Consider the following 22338-nt stretch of genomic DNA (forward strand, 5'->3'; position numbering starts at 1 on the left):
CCAGACACCAATGTTTTTCTTCAAAGCTCTTTAGGTAATTCAAACGAGCAGCAAAGCTTGAGAACCAGCCCAATAATGGGAACAAACTTATTTCACACAGATAAAGTGGGGCAATTCATATGTTAGAAGAACGTGAATATATGTATATATTTCTTTTTTTCGCTTTATTCTTTTTGTATTTCAAATAGGCTTTTTTTTTCCTTCTGCAAAAAGCGTTATTGTTTCCATCTGGTCCAAGGCTTGGGAGAGGGCTCCAGGGCGGTTACAAAGCTGCCTAGTGGCTGCAGAGCGGGGCTTCAGGCAGAAGCTCTGACGCCAGAGGGTCTCCTCAGACGCGGCTGGACTTCAGAGACTCCTGTTTGGCTCGAGGGTGAGCCTTTCAAAGAGATACTCGCCCAGCACAACCTGCGGACCAGCCAGCCTGCGGAGGTTGGTCAGGTGGTCGCCCATCTTCTGGATGAGTTTCACCGGCTCCTCCAGGAAGCGGCTCTCCAGGAAGTCACAGAGCTGGGAGTCTTCACGGGCAGGACCCAGGGCGCGCAGATCCGATAGTGCCTGGTTCCGATTCTTCTCCCTAAGAATGGCGGCTTCCACAGCATCCTGGGTTTTACCCCACTCATCCTGAGAAGGCTTCCGCGCATCCTGGAAGAGGGCGCGGCCGCAGCACTGGTTTTGCATTTTCAAGAGGCGCTGGGCGCCCTCACACTTCTCCTCAGCCAGTTGGCGAAAAATGTGGCCCATACTGTCCAGAGTCCCATTGTTGCTGTCGAAATAGATGCTCAGAGAGAGGTAAGTGTCCACAGATGCATGTTGAACAGGCGGTGGACGGCGGCCTCCACCTCGGTGGAATAATTCTGACGAACCTGGGAACTCGTGGTTGATCAGTGATAAGGAGCTAAGCTCAAAGAATGGTGTTGGCCTGTCCTGGAGGCTGAGGATAGCTGAGTGTCTGATTCCAAAGGTTGCGAAAGGAAGAAAGGTTGGAGGGTGGTCGGGGGCTGGAGCAAGGAGCGTCCCTGGGTCTGTTCATTCCAAACACTGTTGAAGCAAAAGACAGATCTGCAGGACTGCCGAACGCACTGCCTCAAATAGGCTTTGATATAAATGAACAAGAAGTCCAAGCAAGGACAAAACTTACCCTTCCTCCCACCAAAATAGCTGGTGATACTAGAATCTAGATCTGGGAAGGGATTCTTCCATTACTTTCTTAACATTCCAAGCCACTAGAGCAGTGGTTCTCAAAGTATGGTCACCTTGTAACCAAGCAGTACCCTATGGGGCCTTCCTAGGACAGACCCATCCCCCATATCCTCTATTGTAGTTTCTCTCTGAAGTACTCAGATAATAGTATCTCAGGCATATTTCTTGAGTTTTCAGACACTAAAAACCACCACCCAATGGAAGAAATGAACTCCTTGATGATCATGAGCACGTAGCCCCCAGACCTTCTGGCACCTAAGGATGGATAATGTTACCTGCCTTGTGGCCTCAACATCAGCCAATCAGAGGATTGTGCACGAGCTGATCACATGCCCTGGGATGTCCCTCCCTCACCTGGCCTTTAAAAATGCTTTGCTGAAATCCTTTGGAGATTTCAGGGGTTTTGGAACACGGACCACCCCTCTCCTTGCTCGATCCTGCAATAAACCTTTCTCTTCTCCAGACTCCAACCTTTAGGTTTGTTTGGCCTCACTGTGCTTCAGACACACGAACCTGCATTCGGTAACAAGCTGACCAGCTTTACCAGCGTCCCCTGATAATGTGTCAGATATTCAAGTTTTAGGGCCCTATCCAAGCCCTATGGAATCAGCAACTCTAGTGGGGCTCAGTGATCTCTGTTATAACAGGCCCTCCATATGATTTTTATTCACCTTAAAGTTTGAAGATATCTGCATTGTCAGCTGGCCAAAGCGTCCACCAGCAGGTGAAGGGGAGTGACGCCTGGAAGAGATAGGGAGTAGCCAAGGCAAGTACAGCAGCATTTGCCGTGGTAGTAATGGAGAATGCCTTTTCTCCACTGGTTGGCACAGACTAGTATCTGGGAGCAGTGGCAGGGTTATTTAGGATGCTTTACATTTCAATGTAGTGACCGCTGTCCTGGTTTGCCAGGGACTTCCCCTGTGTGAACACTTAAAATCTCATCCTGGCAAACCCCTTAGCCCTGGATTTGAAAAACTTAGGGAATAACATGAAATTTAGGGGAAACATGATCTAGGATTTGGGCAAGTCACAAGTGCTAATTAAAGCTAAGCAAGTATGGACAGCATCTAGCCTTCTTTACCCCTTTGTGGGAAGGTAAATCTGATTGGGTGAAAGGACTTATTGTTAAGAAATCTTTGTAGAAACATCCCCTGCTGCTTAGTCCGCTGGTTCTCAGTTCTGGCTAGACACTGGCATCGTCTGAGGAGATTTAAAATTATTTTATTGGTCTAGGATGACCAACAGTCAGTGTGAGGGTTTTTAAAAAGTGCTTCAGATGATTCTAATATGCAGCCAAATTTAGGTGCCACTGCTTAAGCTTTTGAACCACTGCTACATATTTTCACCTCATCTTCCTATGAGAATATCCAACTGTAGTTGAGGTTTGTTGTTTTTTCTTTTTCTTTTTTGAACTCTCTTATTATAAGATTTACTGTCTTAAATAAGATTGAATGTACAGAAAATCCTGCTAGTCCATCTGGTATAGCTAGACACTTAGAATAATATCGTTAAGATATATACCATTTAAGTACTGTGACTGGCCTTTTTAAAATTAACATATGCATTGAATTAGTACAATCTCTTTTGAAGTTGTCATGTTGGGGAGCTATACCTGTAATCTGCTGCCATTGCTAAATATCTGGACAACTCTTATTAGGAATTGTTTTTAAACATCTTTAGGGATTAAAACCAAGAGTGCTGTATTATTTGTACTGGGACCACAAAAACCTCACAAAGTTTCCCCACTGTACCTTCTACCCCCATCTCTAACCCTTGGCAACTTCTAATCTGTTCTCCATCTCCACAGTTTTGTTATTTTAAGAATAATATGTAAACATAATCATGAATTACTTAATCTTCGGAGATTGGCTTTAAAAAATTTTTTCTTCAGCATCATTCCCTTGAAGTTCATTTTAATTTTTGCATATATTAATAATTTGTTCCTTTTCGTTGCTCTGTAGTATTCTATCATAAGATTTTATCACAATTTGTTTCAACATTCATCCATTGAAAGACATTTGGGTAGTTGCCAGTTTTTGGCTATTATAAATAAAACTGCTATGAACATTTATGTGTAAGTTTCTGTGGGAACTTAATTAAGTTTTTGTTTCTTTTGGATAAATGCTCAAGAGTACAAGTACTGCGTTGTAGGGTGAATCTACTTTTAGGATTAAAAGAGACTGTCAAGCTGTTTCTCAGAGTGGCTAAACCATTTTATTTTCCCACCAGTGAGGTGATAAAACTTTTCTACGTACTCGCCAGCATTTGATGTTGTCACTATAATTTTAGTTATTCTCTGATATCTCATTATGGTCTTAATTTGCATTTCCCTAATGCTAATGATGTTGAGCATCTTTTCATGTGCTTCTTTGCCATGTGTATATTCTCTTCCATGAAATGTCTGTTCCTGTCTTCTGCCTATTTTCTAGTTGGATTTTTTTAAGTTGTTTGGAGAGTTCTTTGTATATTATAGATACAAGTCATCTGTCTCATATGGGATTTTCAAATATGTTTTCCCACTGTGTAATTTGAGTTTTCATCCACTTAAAAGGATCTTCTATGAAGCATTTTTAACTCATTTTGATGAGATCCAATTGATCAGTTTTTGCTTTTATTGATCATACTTTCGGTGTCAAGTCTAAGAATTATTCACCTAGTTCTAGATGCCAAAGATTTTCTCCTATTTCTTTTTCTAAAAATGTCCTGCTTTTACATTTCAGATTATGATCCACTTTGATTTAATTTTTGTGTAAGGTGTGGAGGTTTAGGTTAAGGTTCATTTTTTGTTTGTTTTTGTCGAGGGATGTCCAACTGTTTCAGTACCATTTTTTGAAATGTCTATTCTTCCTTGATAGCTTTGGCACTGCTGTCAAAAACAGGTTAAATGTATTTATGTCAGTCTATTTCTGGGTTCTCTATTCCATTCCATTGATCTATGTATCTACCGTCCAAAATTACTGCAAAGTCTTGAAATTGGGTGGATTAATTCCTCCCATTTTAATCTTCCTTTACAAATTGTTTTAGCTATTCTTCAGCCTCTTCTTACCATATAAATCTTAGAAAAAGCTTGTCTATATCCGCAAAAACCTTGAGGGCATTTTAAGAGTAATTGTGTTAAGCCTCTTGGGGAGAATTGACATCTTTATTATGTTGTGTTTTCTAATCCATGAACAAGGTATGTCTCCCTATTTGTTTGGGACTTTAAAATTTTTCTTCATCAGCATTTTGTAATTTTCAGTATAGAGGTCCTATAAATGTCTTAGTGGGCTTGTATTTAAGTATTTATTTAGGTCAGTTGTAAATGGCATCACATATTTTACTTTAAGCTTCTACACATTTGTTATTAATATATAATGTGATAAAATTGTGTTGATCTTGTACTCTAAAACATTTACAAACTAATATTATTTCTCAAGCTTTTTGTGGATTCCTTGGTATTTTCTCCATTTAGATTATCATCTCATCTTCAGACACAGACAGTTTTACTTTTCCTTAGGCAATATAATAGGATATATTACTATTCAACATTCAGTAGGATATATTCCTTCCTATTCAACATAGTAGGAATAGTCCTTTTATCTTTTCAATGAACTTTTTAAAAATTTAACTTTTAAATTTATGTATTTATTTATTTTTGCTTTATTTTCTTACTAGAACCTCCAGTAATATATTTAATAAAAGTGGTGAGAGTAGATATCCGTGCCTTGTTTCTGATCTTACAGAGAAAGCATTCAGTCTTTCACAGTTAAATATAATGTGGGTATAGGTTGTTTGTAGATCATCTTTATGAGTTTCAGTATGTTCCTTTTGTATTCCTAGTTTGCTTGGAGTTCTTTTTTCTTCTGTTTTTACAATCATGAATGGGATTGGATTTTGTCAAGTGCTTTCTCTGCATTATTGGATAGGATCACATGACTTTTCCCTTTAATCTGTTGGATATGGTGGATAACATTGTTTGATTTTCAAATATTTAACCAACTTTGCATAACTAGAATAAATGCCACTTGGTCATGGTATATTATTCTTTTTATATATTTCTGGATTTAATTTGCTAATATTTGGCAGAGGATTTTTACAGCCAATTTCATAAAAAATATTGGTCTGTAGTTTTCTTCTTTCTATCCTATCCCTGTCCGGTTTTGGTATCAAGGTAATACTGGCTTCATAAATTTAATTAGGAACTGTTCCTTCTACTTCTCTTTCTTCTCAAATCATGTAAAATTGGTGTTAATTCTTTATGTCTTGGGTAAAAGTGAAACATCTAAGCCTGAATATTCCTTTTGGGAGTTTTTAAATGAAAAATCAGTGTTTCTAATGGTTACAGGAAAATTGAGATTATCTATTTCATCTTGGCTGAGTTTTGGTAGTTTTGAGTGTAGAAGCATTGGCCCATTTCATCTACATTTTTGAATTTATAGTGTAGACTTGTTCATAACAACTTGTCCCTTATTAACCTGCAGGATATGTCATGGTATCCCTGGTTGCATTTCTGATATCTGTGATTTGTGCCATCCATCTTTTTATCTTTATCAATCTTGCTAGATCTTTATTGATTAGGTTGTTTATTTCCAAAAACCAGCCTTTTGTTTCATTGATTTTTCCCCCCTATTTTCCTGTTTTCAGTTTCATGGATTTCTATTTCATCTTTATTATTTCCTTCTTTCTGCTTGTTTAGTGTTTTTTCCTCTTCCATTTTTACTGTTGTAATATAGAAAATTATATTATTGCTTTTTTTTTTTTTTTTTGCGGTACGCGGGCCTCTCACCGTTGTGGCCTCTCCCGCTGCGAGCACAGGCTCTGGACGCACAGGCCCAGCGGCCACGGCTCACGGGCCCAGCCGCTCCGCGGCACGTGGGATCCTCCCGGACCGGGGCACGAACCCGCGTCCCCTGCATCAGCAGGCAGACTTTCAACCACTGCGCCACCAGGGAAGCCCTAGATTATTGCTTTGAAATACTTTCTTTCCCAATTTAGTGCTATAAACTTCCCTTTCAGCATTGCTTTCACTTCATTCTGCAAACTTTGATCTGTTATATCTCCATTTTCTTTTATTCTATGCATTAAAAAATATTTCCTTGATGCTGTCTTTTTTACCCATGAGTTATTTGGAATTGTGATGTTTAGTTTTCACGTGACTGAAGACTTTCCTGTTGTCTTTCTGTTATTGATTTCTAGTCTGATTCCATTATGGCTAGAGAACATACTCTATGATTTTAATTCTTTTAAATCTGCTAATTTTTTTATGAATATATAAATGAAAGAAATAAGAAAACCTCTGAGTCTTAGCATCCAACACTTAGGCACATTACAATTTAAATCTGCTAAGGTTCTTTTTATTGCCCAGTATATAGTATATGAGTGAATATTCCATGGACACTTGAATATGTATTCTGCTGTTACTGAGTGTGTTCTTTAAATGTCAGTTATATCCTATTGATTGATGATGTTTTCATTTCTTCCATATTCTTGCTGATTTTTCTCTCTGGTAGTTCTATAAATTGCTGTGCTGAAGTCTCAAATAATAATTGTGGATTTAAAATTTTCTCCTTTTACTACTTTTTTCAGTGTTTGCTTCATGTATTTTGAAATTCTGTTGTTTGGTGCATACACATTTAGTATCATTAGGTCATCTAGGTGGATTATTCCTGTTATCTTTATGTAATGACCCTGTTTGCCCCTAATAATTTCCTTTTCTCTGAAGGCTACTTTATCTGATATTAATATAGCCATTCCTACTTTTTCTGATTAACGTTCACATGATATATCATTATCTTCCTTTTACTTTGAACTACCTATATCATGATGTTTAAAGTAAACTTCTTATAGACAGTATATAGTTGGATCATGCTTGTGAATTTTTAATCTACTCTTCCAATCTCTGTCTTTGACTTGGTTATTTAGATCATTTACAGTTAATGTAATTATTGCTATGTTAAAGATTAGGTCTACCATTTTATTTTTTGTTTTGTCTTTTACCTTAGTTTCTCAATCTTGTGTTTCTGTTATTTTGCCTTCTTGTGGGTTACTTAAACATTTTTTAATAAGTCCATTTTAATTTAATTTATTTATAATCATTTGTGTATACTGTTTGTATAGTTTTCTTAGTGGTTGCTTTTGGCATCACAGGATACATATGTAACTTACCATAGCCTACTGGAATCAGTGTTTTATTACTTCAAGTGAAGTTTCAAAATTTTACTTCCATTTAGTCTCTTAATATTCCCCAGTTTTAAAGTATGATTTTCTGTAGTATTTCCTTTCTCTACATTGAGAACCACATCAGATGGTGTCATAATATTTGCTTTGACCATCAGATAGTATTTAAGAAACTCATGAGGCTAATGATCGTCTCTTATATTTACCCCATTTGTTTTCACCCATTCCATTGTTCCCCTTTCCTTTCTGAAGTTCCCAGTCTTCTGTTGTTGTTTTTTTTATGTTTTCATAACATGAGGTGATATCTGAGCTTTCCAGTGCCATTGGATATGAGTTTCAGGAAACACTGAGTCTGGCTCACTTAATGCTGCTGAGTTGGAGGGTTTGTATATGTTGGGCCTGTTGGCGCAGCAGGTGCTAGCAGATTAGACTAATGTTGATGGGACTAGTGCCACAGGAGGATGGGTTCCCATTCAGGCTATGCTGCTGCTACAGTAGATCAAGTCCCCCTCTACCCCAAGTGTGGGGCAGTGACCTGCTACTGTCACTGCTTTGTATTAGGCTGCTTTTGCCTCAGGTGTGTGGTGGGATTCCTTGGAACCTGCTGCTGCTGTCAATCACAAGGTTAAATTCATTTCAGAAATACTTAAGTATAAATATATAGCCTGGCTCCTGTAGGACCCCTGTAATAGTTTTTATTTTTATTTTTATTTTATTTTTTTATTAGTTTCTGCTTTATAACAAAGTGAATCAGTCATACATATACATCCGTTCCCACATCCCTTCCCTCATGCATCTACCTCCCTCCCACCCTCCCCATCCCACCCCTCCAGGCGGTCACAAAGTACCGAGCTGATCTCCCCGTGCTCTGCGGCTGCTTCCCACTATCTATCTACCTCACGTTTGGTAGTGTATACATGTCCATACCTCTCTTTCGCTTTGTCACAGCTTACACTTCCCCCTCCCCATATCCTCAAGTCCATTCTCAAGTAGGTCTGTGTCTTTATTCAAGTTTTACCCCTAGGTCCTTCATGACATTTTTTTTTTAATTCCATATATATGTGTTAGCATACGGTATTTATCTTTCTCTTTCTGACTTACTTCACTCTGTATGACAGACTCTAGGTCTATCCACCTCATTACAAATAGCTCAGTTTCGTTTCTTTTTATGGCTGAGTAATATTCCATTGTATATATGTGCCACATCTTCTTTATCCATTCATCCGATGATGGACACTTAGGTAGTTTTCAGCTCCGGGCTATTGTGAATAGAGCTGCAATGAACATTTTGGTACATGTCTCTTTTTGAATTATGGTTTTCTCAGGGTATATGCCTAGTAGTGGGATTGCTGGATCATATGGTAGTTCTATTTGTAGTTTTTTAAGGAACCTCCATACTGTTCTCCATAGTGGCTGTACCAATTCACATTCCCACCAGCAGTGCAAGAGTGTTCCCTTTTCTCCACACCCTCTCCAGCATTTATTGTTTCTAGATTTCTTGATGATGGCCATTCTGACTGGTGTGAGATGATATCTCATTGTAGTTTTGCTTTGCATTTCTCTAATGATTAATGATGTTGAGCATTCTTTCATGTGTTTGTTGGCAGTCTGTATATCTTCTTTGGAGAAATGCCTATTTAAGTCTTCTGCCCATTTTTGGATTGGGTTCTTTGTTTTTTTGCTATTGAGCTGCATGAGCTGCTTATAAATTTTGGAGATCAATCCTTTGTCAGTGGCTTCATTTGCAAATATTTTTTCCCATTCTGAGGGTTCTCTTTTGGTCTTCTTTATGGTTTCCTTTGCTGTGCAAAAGCTTTGAAGTTTCATTAGGTCCCATTTGTTTATCTTTGTTTTTATTTCCATTTCTCTAGGAGGTGGGTCAAAAAGGATCTTGCTGTGATTGATGTCATAGAGTGTTCTGCCTATGTTTTCCTCTAAGAGTTTGATAGTTTCTGGCCTTACATTTAGGTCTTTAATCCACTTTGAGCTTATTTTTGTGTATGGTGTTAGGGAATGATCGAATCTCATTCTTTTACATGTCCCTGTCCAGTTTTTGCAGCACCACTTATTGAAGAGGCTGTCCTTTCTCCACTGTACATTCCTGCCTCCTTTATCAAAGATAAGTTGACCATATGTGCGTGGGTTTATCTCTGGGCTTTCTATCCTGTTCCATTGATCTATCTTTCTGTTTTTATGCCAGTACCACACTGTCTTGATTACTGTAGCTTTGTAGTATAGTCTGAAGTCAGGCAGCCTGATTCCTCCAGCTCCGTATTTCGTTCTCAAGATTGCTTTGGCTATTCGGGGTCTTTTGTTTTTCCAAACAAATTTTGCAATTTTTTGTTCTACTTCTGTGAAAAATGCCAGTGGTAGTTTGATAGGGATTGCATTGAATCTGTAGATTGCTTTGGGTAGTAGAGTCATTTTCACAATATTGATTCTTCCAATCCAGGAGCATGGTATATCTCTCCATCTATTTGTATCATCTTTAATTTCTTTCATCAGTGTCTTATAATTTTCTGCATACAGGTCTTTTGTCTCCTTAGGTAGGTTTATTCCTAGATATTTTATTCTTTTTGTTGCAATGGTAAATGGGAGTGTTTTCTTGATTTCATTTTCAGATTTTTCATCATTAGTGTACAGGAATGCCAGAGATTTCTGTGCATTAATTTTGTATCCTGCTACTTTACCAAATTCATTGATTAGCTCTAGTAGTTTTCTGGTAGCAGCTTTAGGATTCTCTATGTATAGTATCATGTCATCTGCAAACAGTGACAGCTTTACTTCTTCTTTTCCAATTTGGATTCCTTTTATTTCCTTTTCTTCTCTGATTGCTGTGGCTAGAACTTCCAAAACTAGGTTGAATAAGAGTGGTGAGAGTGGGCAGCCTTGTCTTGTTCCTGATCTTAGTGGAAATGGTTTCAATTTTTCACCATTGAGGACAATGTTGGCTGTGGGTGTTTCATATATGGCGTTTATTATGTTGAGGAAAGTTCCCTCTATGCCTACTTTCTGCAGGGTTTTTATCATAAATGGGTGTTGAATTTTGTCAAAAGCTTTCTCTGCATCTATTGAGATGATCATATGGTTATTCTCCTTCAACTTGTTAATATGGTGTATCACATTCATTGATTTGCGTATATTGAAGAATCCTTGCATTCCTGGAATAAACCGCACTTGATCATGGTGTATGATCCTTTTAATGTGCTGTTGGATTCTGTTTGCTAGTATTTTGTTGAGGATTTTTGCATCTATGTTCATCAGTGATATTGGCCTGTAGTTTTCTTTCTTTGTGACATCCTTCCCTGGTTTTGGTACCAAGGTGATGGTGGCTTTGTAGAATGAGTTTGGTAGTTTTCCTTCCTCTGATATTGTTTGGAAGAGTTTGAGAAGGATGGGTGTTAGCTCTTCTCTAAATGTTTGGTAGAATTCGCCTGTGAAGCCATCTGGTCCTGGGCTTTTGTTTGTTGGAAGATTTTTAATCACAGTTTCAATTTCAGTGCTTGTGATTGGTCTGTTCATATTTTCTATTTCTTCCTGATTCAGTCTTGGCAGGTTGTGCATTTCTAAGAATTTGTCCATTTCTTCCAGGTTGTCCATTTTATTGGCATAGACTTGCTTTTAGTAATCTCTCATGATCTTTTGTATTTCTGCAATGTCAGTTGTTACTTCTCCTTTTTCATTTCTAATTCTATTGATTTGAGTCTTCTCCCTTTTTTTCTTGATGAGTCTGGCTAATGGTTTGTCAATTTTGTTTATCTTCTCAAAGAACCAGCTTTTAGTTTGGTTGATCTTTGCTATCGTTTCCTTCATTTCTTTTTCATTTATTTCTGATCTGATCTTTATGATTTCTTTCCTTCTGCTAACTTTGGGGGTCTTTTGTTCTTCTTTCTCTATTTGCTTTAGGTGCAGGGTCAGGTTGTTTACTCGAGATGTTTCCTGTTTCTTAAGGTGGGATTGTATTGCTATAAACTTTCCCCTTAGAACTGCTTTTGCTGCATCACATAGGTTTTAGGTCGTCGTGTCTCCATTGTCATTTGTTTCTAGGTATTTTTTAATTTCCTCTTTGATTTCTTCAGTGATCACTTCGTTATTGAGTAGTGTATTGTTTAGCCTCCATGTGTTTGTATTTTTTACAGATCTTTTCCTCTAATTGATGTCTAGTCTCATAGCATTGTGGTCGGAAAAGATACTTGATACAATTTCAATTTTCTTAAATTTACCAGGGCTTGATTTGTGACCCAAGATATGATCTATCCTGGAGAATGTTCCATGAGCACTTGAGAAAAATGTGTATTCTGTTGTTTTTGGATGGAATGTCCTATAAATATCAACTAAGTCCATCTTGTTTAATGTATCATTTAAAGCTTGTGTTTCCTTATTTATTTTCATTTTGGATGATCTGTCCATTGGTGAAAGTGGGGTGTTAAAGTCCCCTACTATGATTGTGTTACTGTCGATTTCTCCTTTTATGGCTGTTAGTATTTGCCTTATGTATTGAGGTGCTCCTATGTTGGGTGCATAAATATTTACAATTGTTATATCTTCTTCTTGGATCGATCCCTTTATCATTATGTAGTGTCCTTCTTTGTCTCTTCTAATAGTCTTTATTTTAAAGTCTATTTTGTCTGATATGAGAATTGCTACTCCAGCTTTCTTTTGATTTCCATTTGCATGGAATATCTTTTTCCATCCCCTACTTTCAGTCTGTATGTGTCTCTAGGTCTGAAGTGGGTCTCTTGTAGACAGCATATATATGGGTCTTGTTTTTGTATCCATTCAGCCAATCTGTGTCTTTTGGTGGGAGCATTTAGTCCATTTACATTTAAGGTAATTATTGATATGTGTGTTCCTATTCCCATTTCCTTAATTGCTTTGCGTTTGTTATTGTAGGTATATTCCTTCTGCTGTGTTTCTTGCCTAGAGAAGTTCCTTTAGCATTTGTTGTAAAGCTGGTTTGGTGGTGCTGAACGCTCTGAGCTTTTGCTTGTCTCTAAAGGTTTTAATTTCTCCATGAAATCTGAATGAGATCCTTGCTGGGTAGAGTAATCTTGGTTGCAGGTTTCTCTCCTTCATCACTTTAATTATGCCCTGCCACTCCCTTCTGGTTTGTAGAGTTTCTGCTGGGAGGTCAGCTGTTATCCTGATGGGGATTCCCTTGTGTGTTATTTGTTGTTTTTCCCTTGCTGCTTTTAATATGATTTCTTTGTGTTTAATTTTTGACAGTTTGATTAATATGTGTCTTGGCGTATTTCTCCTTGGATTTATTCTGTATGGGACTCTCTGTGCCTCCTGGACTTGATTAACTATTTCCTTTCCCATATTAGGGAAGTTTTCAACTATAATCTCTTCAAATATTTTCTCAGTCCCTTTCTTTTTCTCTTCTTCTTCTGGAACCCCTATAATTCGAATGTTGGTGCGTTTAATGTTGTCCCAGAGGTCTCTGAGACCGTCCTCTGTTATTTTCATTCTTTTTTCTTTATTTTGCTCTGCATCAGTTATTTCCACTATTTTATCTTCCACCTCACTTATCCGTTCTTCTGCCTCAGTTATTCTGCTATAGATCCCATCTAGAGTATTTTTCATTTCATTTATTGTGTTTTTTTTTTTTTTTTTTTTTTTGCGGTAGGCGGGCCTCTCACTGTTGTGGCCTCTCCCCTTGCGGAGCACAGGCTCCGGAGCACAGGCTCAGTGGCCACGGCTCACGGGCCCAGCCGCTCCGCGGCACGTGGGATCCTCCCAGACCTGGGCACGAACCCGCGTCCCCTGCATCGGCAGGCGGACCCTCAACCACTGCGCCACCAGGGAAGCCCCATTTATTGTGTTTTTAATCGATGCTTGATTCATCTTTAGTTCTTCTAGGTTCTTGTTAAATGTTTCTTGCATGTTGTCTATTCTATTTCCAAGATTTTGGATCTTGGAAATAGAATCTTGGATCAGCTTTACTATCATTATTCTGAATTCTTTTTCAGGTAGACTGCCTATTACCTCTTCATTTGTTAGGTCTGGTAGGTTTTTATCTTGCTCCTTCACCTGTTGTGTGTTTTTCTGCCTTCTCATTTTGCTTATGTTACTGTGTTTGGGGTCTCCTTTTTGCAGGCTGCAGATTCGTAGTTCCCGTTGTTTTTGGTGTCTGTCTCCCGTGGCTAAGGTTGTTTCAGTAGGTTGTGTAGGCTTCCTGGTGGGGGGGGACTAATGCCTGTGTTCTGGTGGTTGAGGCTCGATCTTGTCTTTCTGGTGGACAGGTCCATGTCTGGTGGTGTGTTTTGGGGTGCCTGTGGCTTATTATGTTTTTAGGTAGCCTCTCTGCTAATGAGTGGGGTTGTGTTCCTGCCTTGCTAGTTGCTTGGCATAGGGTGACCAGCACTGTATCTTGGTGGTCGTTGACTGAAGCTGGGTGCTGGCGTTGAGATGGAGATCTCTGGGACATTTTCGCTGCTTGATATTATGTGGAGCTGGGAGGTCTCTTGTGGACCCGTGTCCTGAAGTTGGCTCTCCCACTTCAGAGGCACAGCACTGACTCCTGGCTGCAGCACCAAGAGCCTTTCATCCACCCGGCTTGTGTCTCAAATACCATTCTATACCATGCTGGGAAAGCTGTGGATTCCTTGAGGGTATTTGTCTTGATTTCTGTGGTCCAATTTCCTTTTCACTGACTCCTTTTTGCTTAGCCGGCATGTAAAAGGGTACCAAGAAGGTGGCAGCAGGCACAATAAATCTCTTTAAAAGACTCCTGTACCCCTTGCCTGTAATAGTTTTTTATTGCTTTCATACAAATTACCACAAGTATAGTGACTCAAAACAATGTAAATTTATTACCTTACAAGTCTGACATTGGTCTCAATTGAGTAAAGTACAAGTGTTGGCAGGATCGACAGATGAATAGATAAAGATGTGGCACATATATACAATGGAATATTACTTAGCCATAAAAAGAAATGAAATTGAGTTACTTATAATGAGGTGGATTGACCTAGAGACTGTCATACAGAGTGAAGTAAGTCAGAAAGAGAAAAACAAATACCGTATGCTAACACATATATATGGAATCTAAAAAAAAAGAAAAAATGGTTATGAAGAACCTAGGGGGCAGGGCAGGAATAAAGACGCAGCCATAGAGAGAGGACTTGTGGACACAGGGAGGGGGAAGGGTGATCTGGGATGAAGTGAGAGAGTGGCATGGACATATATACACTACCAAATGTAAAATAGATAGCTAGTGGGAAGCAGCCACAAAGCACAGGGAGACCAGCTCTGTGCTTTGTGTCCACCTACAGGGGTGCGATCGGGAATGGAGGGTGGTAGGGAGATGCAAGAGGGAGGAGATATGGGGATATATGTATATGTATAGCTGATGCACTTTGTTATGAAGCAGAAACTAACACACCATTGTAAATCAGTTATACTCCAATATAGATGGTTAAAAAAGAAAAAAAAAGTGTTGGCAGAGCTACATTCTTTTCTGGAGGCTCCTAGGGGTGTTTCTGTTCCCTGGACTTTATCCGCTTCCAGCGGTCCCTTGTAGTCCTTGACTCAGAGTCCCCTTTCTCCACCTACAAAACCCAAAATGTTGCATCTCTCTGATTCTGCTTCTATTAGGACATCTCTCTCTTTCTCTTTCTACAGTTGGGAATGGTTTTCTACTTTTAAGGACTCATGCAATTAGATTTGTTCCATGAGGTAATCCAGGATATTCTTTCTATCTCAAGGTCTATAACTTCAGTCATATCTGCAAAGTCCTCTTCACCATGTGAGGTAACACATTAATAGGTTCTAGGGATTAGGGTGAGGGCATTTTTAGGAGCCATTATGCTGCCTACCACACCCTTAACAAGTGACCTTGAGAAAATTACTGAGATTTTTTAAAGCCTTACTTTCCTCAAACATAAAATGGAAAGAAAGCTAACTAGTTAATATCATGAAAGTGAAACAGTATATATGAAATCATCTAATTCAAAAAATAAGATTTCTTCTTTTTCTTTATGATTTACATGATTCTCAGAGTTCAGTTCCTTGAAGAGTTACTTTTTTTAAACAGAACTAAGGAATTTCAGGGTTCAGGTGCTGTAAGATTGTCTGAATTATCTGAGTAACAATTAGCTAAGCACAGGTGTAAAGCATTTGATTTACTCCCTGGTTTTTTTTATCTTCTCATCCCAATAAATGCCTATCCCTTTTCTAGCTCCAGCCAGTAGAGTCAGAGCTTGTTTTACTGTTTAACTAAAGTTCAATTTAAATTCTCTCTACATCTCCAGATTCTCAGCCCTGGTTGCATATTATAATCACCTGGGGAGATTTCAAGAACTACTGATGCCAAATTTCTACCTATCATGGATATTTGAGGAGGGACCTGGAATGAAATGCTCTAGCTTATGGTTTTTGGAACCAAATCATAGTCTACACTGAGCCAAATTATTTGCGAGATCACCTCTAAAAAGGAATTTATCTGTGGTGACTAATGCTCTTCCTTTGTCAGTATGCTTGATTTGTCCCTCTTTGGGGGAAAAAAAGAGGGGGAAAAACCCCCCAGCAGTTGTGCTCCCTGAATTATAACCCGATGCTGTGGAATTAGTGTTGGTTTAGAGTGCACATCTTCGGATACCCATTCTCTCTCCTGCTTCCTTGCATGAACTTATATCCTTGGGCAGTGTTTCATCCACCACCCTCTTTTGCTTCTAATCTTAGCAAGTAAAGTCTCCCCTTAATGAAACAGCATTTCATGAGGCTTACTGGGAGCGTAGGTCTGTTCCAGACCTATCCTATGTTAGCTAAAGCAGATATAAGTGATGTATTTTTGGTATTCATCCTTGTGGGTTGCAAAGAGAAGACAGAATTTTATCCTTTAGGTGTCATCTGACTGGACAAATGGGCTCTTTCCCTCTGCTGCCTACCATGTAAAAACCTGAGGGTGTTACCTCTAGAAGGTATCTTCTAGTTATCAAAATAGTTCAGATAAGTCAAATTTCTCAGTAAAAGATGACAAAACTATGGCTTAGGTGGTTAATTTTCTATGTCAATTTGTCTGGGCCACCATGCCCAGTTATTTGGTCAGATATTATTCTGGATATTTCTGTGATGGTGTTTTCGTGTTTTTTACAATTTTTATTTATTTATTTATTTATTTATTTATTTATATTTTTGGCTGCATTGGGTCTTCGTTGTCACACGTGGGCTTTCTCTATTTGCAGCAAGCGAGGGCTACTCTTTGTTGTGGTGTGCAGGCTTCTCATTGCGGTGGCTCCTCTTGTTGCAGAGCATGGGCTCTAGGTGCACGGGCTCAGTAGCTGTGGTGCACGGGCTTATTTGCTCCACGGCACATGGGATCTTCCCAGACCAGGGCTCAAACCTGTGTCCCCTGCATTTGCAGGCGGATTCTTAACCACTGCGCCACCAGGGTAGTCTCTGTGATGGTGTTTTTGGATGAAATTCATATTTACATTGGTGTTGGACTTTGAGTAAAGCAGATTATCCTCCATAGTATGGGTGCGCCTCATCCAATCAGTTGAAGCTCTTCATAAAACAAAGACTGACCTCGCTGTCGCAAAAAGGAATTCTGCAAGAAGACTTACAGAAATTGAACTGCAACTCTTCCTAGAGTCTCTAGACAGCCTAAGCTGCAGATTTTGAATTGACCAAGCCTCTATTATTGTGTGAACCAATTGTTTAAAATCTCTCTCTCTCTTTCTCTATCTTTATATAGATATGGATATAGATCTAGGTATCAATATTGATATCTAGATCTATATCTATCAATATATATGGGCACATTGTATACACATGCTGTTGGTTCTGTTTTTCTGGAGAAGCTTGACTAATATAGTGGCCCATATAAATAAAAGGATGAACCCAAGTTCACCCAGGTAGAAAGTAGTACAATGAGAACTGGAACTTAAGGCTTCATGACTCATTCAGCTGTGAACACTGACCCAGAACTGGGGTCCGCAAACTCTGGCCCACTGATCAGATCTCGCTTGACTCCTGGTTTTGTACATAACATTTTGCTTGAACACAGCCACACCCATTCATTAACGTATGGTGCATGGCTGTTTCTGTGCCACAGCAGCAGACAGGCAGTTGCAACGGAGAGGTATGGTACACAAAATCCAAAATATTTACTACCTGACCCTTTACAGAAAAGACCTGCTGACCCTTGCTCTAGGATGCCATCTGATTTCTGATAACACAGAGGAGAATAATTCATGCACATTGGGGTTGATTGTTAATCTCATGTCCTCCTTAGGTCAAAGAACTCTTAAATGCTCACCCTTGCAATAGCCAGCTTGGGGAGCATTGTCTGAGGATGCAGAAATATTTCTTGCCAGGTCTTTCCAATCCACACTGCTCCCTGACTATGGTTCTTAAAACCTATTTTTAAAAAATTTTTTATTGGAATATAGTTGATTTACAGTGTTGTGTTAATTTCACGTGTACAGCAAAGTGAATCTGTTATACATATACATATATCCACTTTTATTTTTTTTTAGAGTCATTTCCAAATAGCCCGTTATAGAGTATTGAGTGGAGTTCCCTGTGCTAATAAGAAGAGCAGGTTCTTATTAGTTATCTATTTTATGTATAGCAGTGTGTATATTTCAGCCCCAATCTCCCAATTTAGCCTCCCCACCACAATCCCCTGGTAACCCTAAGTTTGTTTTCTGCATCCCTGCCTCTACTTCTAAAACCTGTCTATTTTAACCAACTACCACTCATTGCTTACTGTCTCTGGCTTCATGTACTTCATAATAAATCTACCTCTTGTTCAATCCTGGATGACATGTTCCAAGGACTGAGATAATATCTTATTCTACATAACTTGTCCTTGATATTGTCTAACTTGGGGTCTTTATCTATGTCCCAAAGAAGACAGTCACACTCTGTCTTCTAGTACTACTAATAATACCACATTTTATGGCATGAATTTGACCCAATGCACTGAACTATCCCTTTAGAAACTGTATGCAACCTGTCACTGGGTTTTAGCACCGGGATAGAGCTCAAATTAGTGTTCATATTTAAACAAATCTACTTGACCAGAAACTTTTTGTCTCACCATTTATTTTATGACACAAGTAACTTCTCTCTTTGCATCTATGATGTAAATATTTTTAGTTTCCTAAATTATCTGCAAAATTATTTAGAGCTTCCATTTCAGTAGGCATTGGAATTGCTGTGTTATGACTATTTCATTATTTTATTTCCAAATGTTAAAATAGGCTTCAAGCTTTGGCCAGGAGTAGACAGGAAAGGGTTTTAAAAGAAATGAAGAATGGGAAAGACTTCTGATGCAACGGAGACTTAATAAAGATTTGATTTTGAATCAAGAATTTATAATAAAGGTTTGATTTTGAATCAATAAGTTATGTCATTGCAAAATAGCTCCCTGGTAAAATTCCATTCTTTTGTAATCATTAAGTACAGAAATTAACCATCAAAATATGCAGTGATCTTTTTCATTTTCTAAAAACAAACCTATATCTAGATGAGAGGAGAATTCATTTCATAACTCAGGCTCTGGACTTACGACTCCAAGTCCTGTTTTCTTTCAACCATGCCTGCTAAGTTTCTGTCTAACTTCTTGAGCATGAGGTAATGGCTTCAGCTTTCATCTCCTTACTCAGTATATAGCTTGGTGACTAAGAGTAAGGGATTTAAACCTTGAGAACTTGGGTTCCAATCTTGACTCTAAAATTTACTTGTTGAGTACTCTTGAGCATGTTATCTGTTTTTGCCTCAGTTTTCTCATCTATAATATAGAGATAACATTACTTCTCTCAGCGCGTTGCTATGAGGGTTAAAAGAGAAAATTCACACAATGCAAGAATTTATCAGTTCTTGGGACACAATAAATACCGAAAAGAAATGTTAGCCATTATCAAGGGCCCCTCATTTTATGGATAATATAGATTAGTTTATATAGGTCTAATATTTACATATACATAAATATTTTGTACCTATATGTGTGTATACGTTCTTCTTAGAAATTGAGCAGTCAACATTCACATCTAAAAGTATGTGCTGTGTGAAATGTAGATCTCCTGTGTACAGACACAGTGCTTTAGTTATCTATTGCTACATAATAAAGAAGTCCAAACTTAGTGGTGAAATAAACTAAAATTTTAATATGTGCCCAGATTCTGTGGGTCAGCAATTCAAACAGTACGCAGAGGAGATGGCTTGTCTCTACTCTGTGACTGATGTCTGAAACCTCAGTCATGAGGATTCAAATGGCTGGGGCTGCAATCATCTAGATCATTTTAATTCACATGTCTGGCCCTTGAGATGGGATGACTTGAACACTGCGCCCAACAAGGACTGTTGCCTGGAGTGCCTATAGATGGCTGCCCATGTGGCTTGAACTTCTCATAACGTGGTCGTTAGGATTCAAGATAGAGTATCCCAAGAATGAGCGTTCAGGGTTGAAGCATTCCAGGAGAATCATGCAAAAGCTGCATGACCTTTTATGACCTAGTCTTAGATGTTACATAGCATCACTTTATACTATTGCAGGCGTTGGAGACCTTTTTCCATAAAGTGTGAGACGGTCAATATTTTAGGCTTTACACGCCATACAGTCTCTTTTGCAACTACTTAGCTCCGCTGCTGTGATGTGAAAACAGACACAAACAATACATATACTAAGGAACATGGCTGTGTTCCAATAAAGCTTCATTTATAAAAGCCGGTAGAGGCCTAGATTTGGCCTACCAGCCATAATTTACTGACCCCTGCTCTATTGTTTGAAGCCATGGAAAGCCTGCCCAAATTCAAGGGAAAATGCCCACATCTGGATGTGAAGAATGGCAACGACTCTGAGACCTTGTATTAAAACCACTACATATGGGATACTTAGAAGAAGATCTGTCTGCATACCTTGTTTCTCCCATGTATGGTGGATATGAGGTATTGGCACATGTTACATCTCTGTAAGCCTGGGTCAAGGTCAAAGTTGGAATGTGAACTCAATGACCTTGATTTCTGGAATAATTGGTAACTCTACTTATGATATCCTTACACTCCTTACCCATATAAATACACCACAAAAGATAGATTTCAAGTAAAGAGTTGCTTTATGGCAGATTTTTATTATGTCTCCATTGACTGAATTATTCCATTTTGGTTAGAAACATGAGTTTTGTTTCTTTCCTAAAGAGATCTGCAAGTTTTCAGATGTGGCATTTCATTCTAATGAGAGGATGATGTAGGTTTTTATAAACGGAAAAAGCAGGGCAGGCTGAGTTCACTCAGATCATACCAATGCTTACAGGAATAACCGAAACTGGAACACAGGCTTCCAGGTTTTCCTGTCCTGTGCTCTTTCCGGTAGGTGCCATTGTCTGCTGGGCCTGGCAGTAATAAGTTTTGACCTTTACCTCTCTACGCTATTGTGAAGTGGTTTTGGGCTTTGTTAGCTTTCTTATGAGTTTGTACTAAATTGTGTCCATAAAGTAGGCTGAATTCCTCAGGGAAGGATGATAGCTGTTACTGTGTTATTACTGCAAATGTTGTGTTGGTTACTTTTTTTTCTTTTCTTTTGTCCAGTTGTATCCTGAACTTAAAAGTTATATTATCTGAAATGAACAATGTGCATCTGGTGGAAAACACTAATTTAAGGGATGAAAATTCCTGATGATTGCTTCAGTCAACCCTTAATACACACTGAGCTTCATTAGTAAATAGACAACTCTCAGACCTTTCCCTTGGAAGAGGTCGCATAATCAGGCTTTGTGTTGATTTCGCATTCTGTTCGTTAGAGACAGAACAAAGTAGAATAATTGGCTGGTACAGGGAAAGCAGAAAGAACTTTCTTCTATTTTGGTGATGCATCCCGTAATAAGGGTTGAAAATGAGACTGGAGGTAAAAACGTGAAACTCAGAAGAGCAAAGGAGACAGGATATTGTTTCTTTGAAAATATTCTTTCAGTGTTGGCCCAGATGAAATATGAAGCTGAGGAAATTTTTTTTTAAATGATGATTTTTGTGTTAACAATGTGAGTGTGGAATTAGTAAGAATCAGAAAGCAAGCATCCTTTTCCACCAAGGACTTGGGAGCAAGTGAAACCATAAATACTCCCGGTTCTTGGAAACCCTTTTGGAGCAGTAATCAGAGAAGGGTAAAGGCAAAGCCTCAGAGCAGAGGTGTTCAGAGCAAAGGGATAGGAGGAGAACAAAAGGAGAGTGGATATTTTTAGAGCTGTCATTTTGAAATTTACCTGCTTCTGATTCAGTGCTGCTTTGCGACTGTGTTGATCCCGTGGAAATCCTCAAAGCAGGAGCAGCCCTATTTTAAAATAATAAGGTTAGAGCAAGTGACTTGAATCCAGGTCTCTTTAGCTCAAGAGGACAGAGGAGAGTGTGAGGAAAGAGTGAGGCCACAAGGAATTGTTCACTGGGTACATTTTCCCCAAACCTCACTAACTGGGAGAAACTGACCACTGGATTATGTGGCTTGAAGGAAAGCAAAAATGTTGAAAGCAAAGAGTGTGGAGCTTGTTTAGAAAGCAAGCTCTATCATTTGGTCACCTGCTGATGATAATAGCATTGGCTGAGTCCTGACCATTTGCAATGAAGGCACTTCTGTAGGTCATAAGTTCCAGGAGGGCCAGAACTGAGTACGTCTGTTTCAGCATTTAGCATGGTTTAGCATCTTAGAGCCCGGTACATTATTGGCATATAGTAGACTTAAAAATGAATATTTGTGGATTGTCTGAATGAGTGGATGGATGTGTGTGATTCATATCCTATTTGCAGGTCCTATGCCCTACAGTGGATTTTCAGTGTCAGATTGTGAACGTATTTATGATGGGGATTGGCATTGTTCCCTATCTAATGGATAAAGATTACACATCAAAGGACTTTACATTGACATCCCAAAAACCTCATAGGAATTACTTAACAAAAAAATAAAATTGGATTCTGTATAATTTCTAATTTATAAGCTGGCCAGACCACTGGTATTTCTGCCAGTCCTCTGGTAGTTCCGAT

General features: G+C 38.7%; 1 pseudogene across 1 annotated transcript; it reads right to left on the reverse strand.

Moving 5' to 3' along the window:
* Positions 1 to 345: 345 nt before the first annotated feature.
* On the reverse strand, positions 346 to 21990 carry LOC307065720 (ferritin light chain-like; annotated as a pseudogene). Its single transcript has 5 exons — positions 21911 to 21990; positions 21567 to 21634; positions 20609 to 20699; positions 1872 to 1941; positions 346 to 863 (listed from the first exon to the last, which is right to left on the reverse strand). The product of its transcript is annotated as a ferritin light chain-like (transcript).
* Positions 21991 to 22338: the final 348 nt, after the last annotated feature.

Source organism: Hyperoodon ampullatus (genome assembly GCF_949752795.1).
Source record: "Hyperoodon ampullatus genome assembly, chromosome: 2".
NCBI classification, from domain to species: Eukaryota; Metazoa; Chordata; class Mammalia; order Artiodactyla; family Ziphiidae; genus Hyperoodon; species Hyperoodon ampullatus.